Source organism: Ruditapes philippinarum, unplaced genomic scaffold (genome assembly GCF_026571515.1).
Source record: "Ruditapes philippinarum isolate M1 unplaced genomic scaffold, ASM2657151v2 ctg790_1_1_1_1, whole genome shotgun sequence".
In the NCBI taxonomy this organism is placed as follows: Eukaryota; Metazoa; Mollusca; class Bivalvia; order Venerida; family Veneridae; genus Ruditapes; species Ruditapes philippinarum.
The window spans coordinates 286,291-294,262 of record NW_026859737.1 but is presented as its reverse complement, the minus strand read 5'-3'; positions in this window follow the sequence as shown (position 1 = coordinate 294,262).

Below are 7,972 nucleotides of genomic sequence, written 5' to 3'. Positions count from 1 at the left end.
TTTGTCATGCAACAAAAGTTCTTCAAATCATACTGTCAGGGCAAAATTAACCCCACCATTGTTCTTTTTTTTTATTTCTCATAGACTTATATAGAAAGACACATAAATTTTTATTCACTATTGCTTCATTTAAGGAGCTCAGATATTTTACACATACAAAGTTATAATGAATAATGACCCTAGGGTTAATAATAGTGCTAATTTGTTACATTAATTAATTATATAATGGGAAAATATCTTTGAAATCTTAGATATTTGGCATGTAGCATTGTCTGGTGGACCTCTACTAAAGATATATGAATCATGATGCTAGGGTCAAAAATGGCACCGCCCTGTATGACCAAATGACTAACTTCATGAAGACTTATTACCTTTTTACAGCAATAAATGTTAGGTGAGCAATTTAGGGCTATCATGGCCCTCTTGTTTTTAAGTCACCATGGGATTTCAAAAATGGTAATTTCCAAACAAGAAAAATTACATCACTTTCCATTTTAATCTTAGACTTGTTTTTTTTGTGTTGTTAATGAATTGTGTATTTTAACTGTATTGCTGGCAGGACTACATTTTTCTGTTGATACAAGATAAACCTTTAACCAGAATGTAACCACAAAGTGTTTCTTGACCAAAATGATAAACATTCCAGATCATCTCAAATATTTAAACATTGTGTATTTATTTTATATAAAGTATAAAACACTTGACTTTTCATATTAATGACTGTGTATTTTACATTTCTTTATTCAGAAATACATGTAGGTTGAGATATTTTTTATTTCAAACAAGTAGCAACACATTTTTTAAAAGGCAAAAGTCTACTATATATAATTGCATTAGGTTTAAGCAACTAAAATCATGTGAAGTAAATGCCTACAAGAATATAAGTTAGTGAGTCAAGATCATCTGAGTTTTAATCCAGCATTGATTAGATATGGTCTGAAAATGGTTGTTCAGTGATCTGATATGAATTTTTATACGCCCGTTTGAAAAACGGGACGTATTATGGGAACGCCCCTGGCGGGCGGGCGGTCGGGCGGGCGGGCGGCGTCCAATTTTGTCCAGAGCATATCTCCTACATGTATGGAGGGATTTTAATGAAACTTCATAGAAATGTTCACCACTATGAGGAGCAGTGTCGCGCACATGAACCAGGTCTCTAGGTCAAAGGTCAAGGTCACACTTAGAGGTCATTGAAAAAATGCTTGTCCGGAGCAAAACTTCCACATGTATAGAGGGATTTCAATATTACTTGGCACAAAATGTTCACCATTGTGAGGCGCGGAGTGTCGCGTGCCAAGATTTCAGGTCCTTGCGGCCAAGGTCAAAGGTCACACATAGAGGTCAAAGTTCAGATAAAAATATGAAGATGTGTATATGGACCATTTAGCTCATCATTTATTGAGGGATTGTAAACGCAAATGGTCATTATCAAGACTATGGCTGTGGATACATATAATTTAGGTCAATATATACAAGGTCAAGGTCACTAAAGATGATGAAAATATCCCCAGATTTTGTAAATAGAATTTAATCAAAGGCGCGACAACAAAGTTATTACTTTGTTCATAAATGACCCTTACACAATTACTCCCCTTGATCTACTTTCACTTTCAATTCTAAAAAAATAGAATTTAATCAAAGGGCAATAAAATAATCCTTTTTCTTGGACTTGAGTATGTTCTAAAAGAATGTAACATTTATTTACACATGTTTCATTTTCATTGGTTCAAGATTCTTAACTGTGATAACTATTGGTGTTCTGTAGACTTGGTATTTTGTTCATAAAGATCATACAGTAATTACCTTATCAAATGTAAATACTTTCCCATAGAAATTTAATTTATATTTTAATTTTCAAGTAAATATCAGTTCAGCTCATTCAAAGATTAAGAATTGTAATGAAATGTAATTTCCCTAGAATAAAATCTTAAATCAGAATTTTTTAGTTATTTAAATTTACAATTACAACTGTACTTTTTATCTTCCCTACTGATTTGTTTTAAGGTTCATTTAACAACACAGTGCCAAGGATAAAAACTTGCTTGCTAGATAACACTTATCCATAATGCCCCCATCTCCATCTAAAGCTTTCGTAAACGGGCGTATTTTGTGACTATGGCACCCTTGTTTAAAGATATGATAAGATTGATCAGTGACATGTTATGATTGTTTAATAATCTGATATGATTGTTTAATGATCTGATATTATTGTTTAATGATCTGATATGATTGTTTAATGATCTGATATGATTGTTTAATAATTTGATATTATTGTTTAATAATCTGATATGATTGTTAAATAATCTGAAATGATTGTTTAATGATCTGATATGATTGTGTAATGATTTGATATGATTGTTTAATGATTTGATATGATTGTTTAATGATTTGATATGATTGTTTAATGATCTAATATGATTGTTTAATGATCTGATATGATTGTTTAATGATCTGATATGATGGTTAAATGATCTGATTTGACATGACTGTTGTATGATCTGATGAAATAGATATAACTTATACAATTGTTCAGAGAACTGTTTTGAATGTTTGTGGATCTGTTATCATTTTGTAATAATCTGAAACATAGTTTTAAAATCTGATATCATCATTTAATAGGTTGTTTTAATTGTTGCAGGATCTGATATGATTGTTTAATAACATAATTTTTATTATGATTGTTGAATAATCTGCTATGATTGCCTAATAGTGTTAATGATTATTAATTGATCTATCAATCTTGTTAGGTTTTTAAAATGATTTTTTTTATAAGTTTAGTCACTGTAACTAAAATATTTCTGATGAATCTTGATAAAGGATTTGTGTTTTACAGTAATTATACAGGTTTGATTATACTGGTAGGATTTTTTACAATGAAAAAGCTATCCTGTCCATTTTGCTAGCACTAAAACATAACTTACTTATTGTATTATATTTATTGTTGTATTTTTGTTTGTTTATATTTCTTTATTACTATCACTGTTTTTCACTTGTTATTTTTTTGATTGTTGTTTCTGTTCAATTTGAAATTCTATTGTTGTTGCAAGTATGATGCTTTTCATGTTAAATTTTAATTTAATAAGTATAATATATTGTAATCTACATGATTTTAATTAATTACCATTCAATAAACTATGCAAACTTTAGATAATCAGAAAATTTCCATGGAGACAGATATAGAAAATAAATATTTATAATTAATGAAGATATTTTGTAGTTATTGTTTAAGTTTTAAGATACTTATATTGTATCAATCAGGGTGAAAAAATGTGCCTGACTTTGTATTATCCTTGACAAAATAAGATTTAACTTAACAAAAAATAAATCATGTACCTGTAATGATAAGTGAGTTGCTTCCTTGTTTGTCATGATTTTAAGTTAATATTTCCACCCCCTTAGCTCAAAAACAAAAGGGAGATTCGGTAAACGGACAATTGCCCCCAGAACAGTTGCTCACCCTGTCTATATTAAGGTGTCACATCTGTTTTCTTTGTATAAGAGCTTAAGGGTTTCTGCCAAATAGATTGAACATTTTAAAACATACGAGGGGGGCAAATGTCCAACACAGCAAAAATTCTAATGGTCATTTGTCTCTCACTGCTTATTCTGTAATCATATGAAATTAATAGTTGGTAACTTAAGAAGAAAGTGGTTATTACTGGTTAGTTATCCAGGTACTTGTATGCCAGTTAGGTGGACCGACTGTAGAGATTTGACCAGAAATGGAAATTTGCATTCTTTGACTACCATGTGTATTCATACAGACAAGAAAAAATATAATTAATTACTAATTATCTTCCTGAGAGATATTGTTTGTTTTAATTGTTTGAAAAAAAGGAAGAGCTATTATACACACCCTGTCATTAGAGGGATACCTTGGTTAAGTTTTTGAGTATTAGTTGGTATCTCCAAAACTATGGAAGGTAAAGCAGCTGAAACTTCACAATTATTTCAGAGCATAGTATGAGGTCACTGTTAAAAGCTCATAACTCTAATTTGAATTTTGACCAAATTATTGCCCTTTTTGAACTTTGAAAATTGTACATTGTTTTAAATTTAAGTACATGTACTGAAAACAGTCAGGCACGTTATCTTACACCCATGTTTTTTCTTCTTTTTTTTTATAAAGAATAATAGTATTTTTTACATTACATTTAAAACCTCTGTTTTACACATAGATGTATTTGAATTTTATATAGTCTTTTTTATGTTTGTTTGTTTATTCTATTTTGCATTTCCTCATTCTTTATATGTATATTTGTAGGTTTTATTTGCAACAAAAGAAAAAAAAAATGTTTGGATAAAATTATACATTTACTGTCATTTTCAAAGTTGTTTTCACAATTGTGTTCTTACAAAATTAAAGATGGTGAATTTGGTTGTTGGTATTCATATATCAATTTTTGATGTGAATGATTTGTCAATTTTAGAATCAGAAACCTGAAATATTTCAGCGAATAAAGTTTACCCAAGGGTTTGTATTAAGTAACAGTTTTTGCTTTATAACAACAATACACTATAATTAAACCAGTCGAATTAGTATGATTTGTTATATATAATGTACATCGATTTATTAAATACAGACTGTAAACAGTTCACTCTGCTTGAATATTATGTATGATAATCTGCATTATAAATTTATATTGAATGCAAACCTTTTTTTTTTTTGGAAGAAAGGTTGTAACATAATTTATTATGTGTAATGATTCATATTCCTGTGTTTCATTATTATATACAGTTTTTTTACATTGCCAGAGCTTGTACAATCTTTTATAAGTATTTTTTCCATCTTTTAAAATGTTATACAAATAAACAGAAATATTAAAAACAATTCCTTGTGTTATTTTTTTTATTCACCTCATTCTAACAGAGGATCCAAGTCTGTTATAATACTTATAAGAAAAATCATCATTTTGAAAACTACAGAATCCAATAGTTTAGAATAGATCCCATGTGCAAAACAAACAGATATACAGTCAAAACTGTCGTTAACAGCCAGCCAAGGGATGCAGTCATTTTGGCTGCTTAAAACAGGTGGCTGCTGAATAGAGGATCCAGTAATTTTCAAAATACAAAATGTACTATCTTAATTTCTTTATGTAAAGCTATACTATCCTCTGCTAATGTGTTTGTGTGTTTTACCAAATATATTTGTATTATGAATACATGTATCATGAATAGCTCCATTTTAAGGAGTAAAACAGGTACTAAAATAAGAATATCATCTTATATTTTTTGAAAATGTTAATATCAGATAAAAGTATGACCCATGTGTTCTCCTCCTGAGTGAAAAATTGGAATTGATTGCTGGAAGTAAAAATAAGAGTATGATAAGTAGTTTTGCCACTTAATATAGAATAAGGACATGTCACGTATCTAACTGTCATTGAATTATGAAGACATACCACTAATCTTGCTGTCTTTGAATTATGATGCTATGTCACTAATCTATCTGTCATTGACCTATGATGACATGTCAGAGATTTATCAGGAGGACATGTTACTGATCTAGCTTTTATTGAATCATGCTGACATGTCACACATCTAGCTGTCATCAAATTATAATGACATGTCACTCATCAAGTTATCATTAAATTATGATGACATATTACTTATCTAGCTGTCATTAACTCTTAATGACATGTCAGCAATCTATATTTAGCTGTAATTGGCTTATGATGACATGTCACTAAACTACTTGTCATTGATTTACAATGACATGTCACTAATCTACCTATTATTAAATCATGATGACATGTCACTAATTTTGCTGTCATTGATTTATGATGACATGCCACTTATCTATCTGTCATTAAATCCTGATGACATGTCACTAATCTTGCTGTCATTGAATCATGATGGCATGTCACTAATATTGCTGTCATTGAACTATGATGACATGTCATTTTTCTATCTGTCATTGAAATATGATGCCAAGCCACTAATCTATCTGTCATTGAATCATGATGGCAAGCCACTTATCTATCTGTCATTTAACTATGATGACATGTCACTAATATATCTGTCATTGAATTATGATAAAATACCACTAATCTATCTGTCATTGAATTATGATGACATGTCACTAATCTATCTGTCATTGAACTATGATGACTTGTCACTAATCTATCTGTCATTGATTTATGATGACATGTCACTAATCTATCTGTCATTGAACTATGATGACTTGTCACTAATCTATCTGTCATTGAATTATGATGACATGTCACTAATCTATCTGTCATTGAACTATGATGACTTGTCACTAATCTATCTGTCATTGAATTATGATAACATGTCACTAATCTATCTGTCATTGAACTATGATGACTTGTCACTAATCTATCTGTCATTGAATCATGATGACATGGCACTAATCTATCTGTAATTGAACTCTGATGACATGTCACTAATCTTGGTGTTATTGAATTATGATTACATGTCACTGATCTATCTGTCATTGAATTATGATGAAATGTCACTAATCTATCTGTCATTGAATTATGATGACATGTCACTAATCTATCTGTCATTAAATCATGATGACATGCCACTAATCCAGCTGTCATTGAATTATGATGACATGCCACTAATCTATCTGTCATTGAATTTGGATGACATGCCACTAATCTCTCAGTCATTAAATCATGATGACAACCCACTAATGTAGTTGTCATTGAATTATGATGACATGTCACCAATTTATCTGTTAGTGAATCATGATGACATGTTATTTATCTGTCATTGAATTATGAAGACATGTCACTAATCTATCTGTCATTGAATTATGATGACATGTCACTTATCTTGCTGTCATAGAATGATGATGACATGTCACTTATCTACCTGTCATTGAATCATGATGACATGCCACTAATCTTGCTGTCATCGAATCATGGTGACTTGTCACTTATCTATCTGTCATTGAATCATGATGACATGTCACTTATCTTGCTGTCATAGAATAATGATGACATGTCACTTATCTATAAGTCATTAAATCATAATGACATGCCACTAATCTTGCTGTCATTAAAACATGATGACATGTCACGTATCTTGCTGTCATTGAATCATGATGACATGTCACTAATATTGCTGTCATTGTAACATGATGACATGTCACTTATCTTGCTGTCATTGTAACATGATGACATGTCACTAATCTTGCTGTCATTGAATCATGGTGACTTGTCACTTATCTACCTGTCATTGGATCATGATGACATGCCACTTATCTATCTGTTATTGAATCATGATGACATGCCACTAATCTTGCTGTCATTGAATCATGGTGACTTGTCACCAATCTATCTGTCATTGAATCATGATGACATGTTACTAATCTATCTGTCATTTAATCATGATGACATGTCACTTATCTATCTGTCATTGGATCATGATAACATGCTACTTATCTTGCTGTCATTGAAACATGATGACATGTCACTACTCTACCAGTCATTGAATTATGATGCTATGCCACTTATCTATCTGTCATTATGGATCATGATGACATGTCACTTATCTTGCTGTCATTGAATCATGATGACATCACTTATCTGACTGTCATTGAATCATGATGACATGTCACTAATCTTGCTGTCATTGAATCATGTTAAAATATCACTAATCTTGCTGTCATTGAATTATGATGACATGCCGCCAATCTATCTGTCATTGAAACATGATGACATGTCACAACTCTACCAGTCATTGAATTATGATGCTATGTCACTTATCTATCTGTCATTAAATCATGATGACATGTCACTAATCTATCTGTCATTGAATTATGATGACATGTCACTAATCTATCTGTCATTGAATTATGATGACATGTCATTTATCATGCTGTCATTGAATTATGATGCTATGTCACTAATCTATCTGTCATTGAATTATGATGACATGTCATTTATCATGCTGTCATTGAATTATGATGCTATGTCACTAATCTATCTGTCATTGA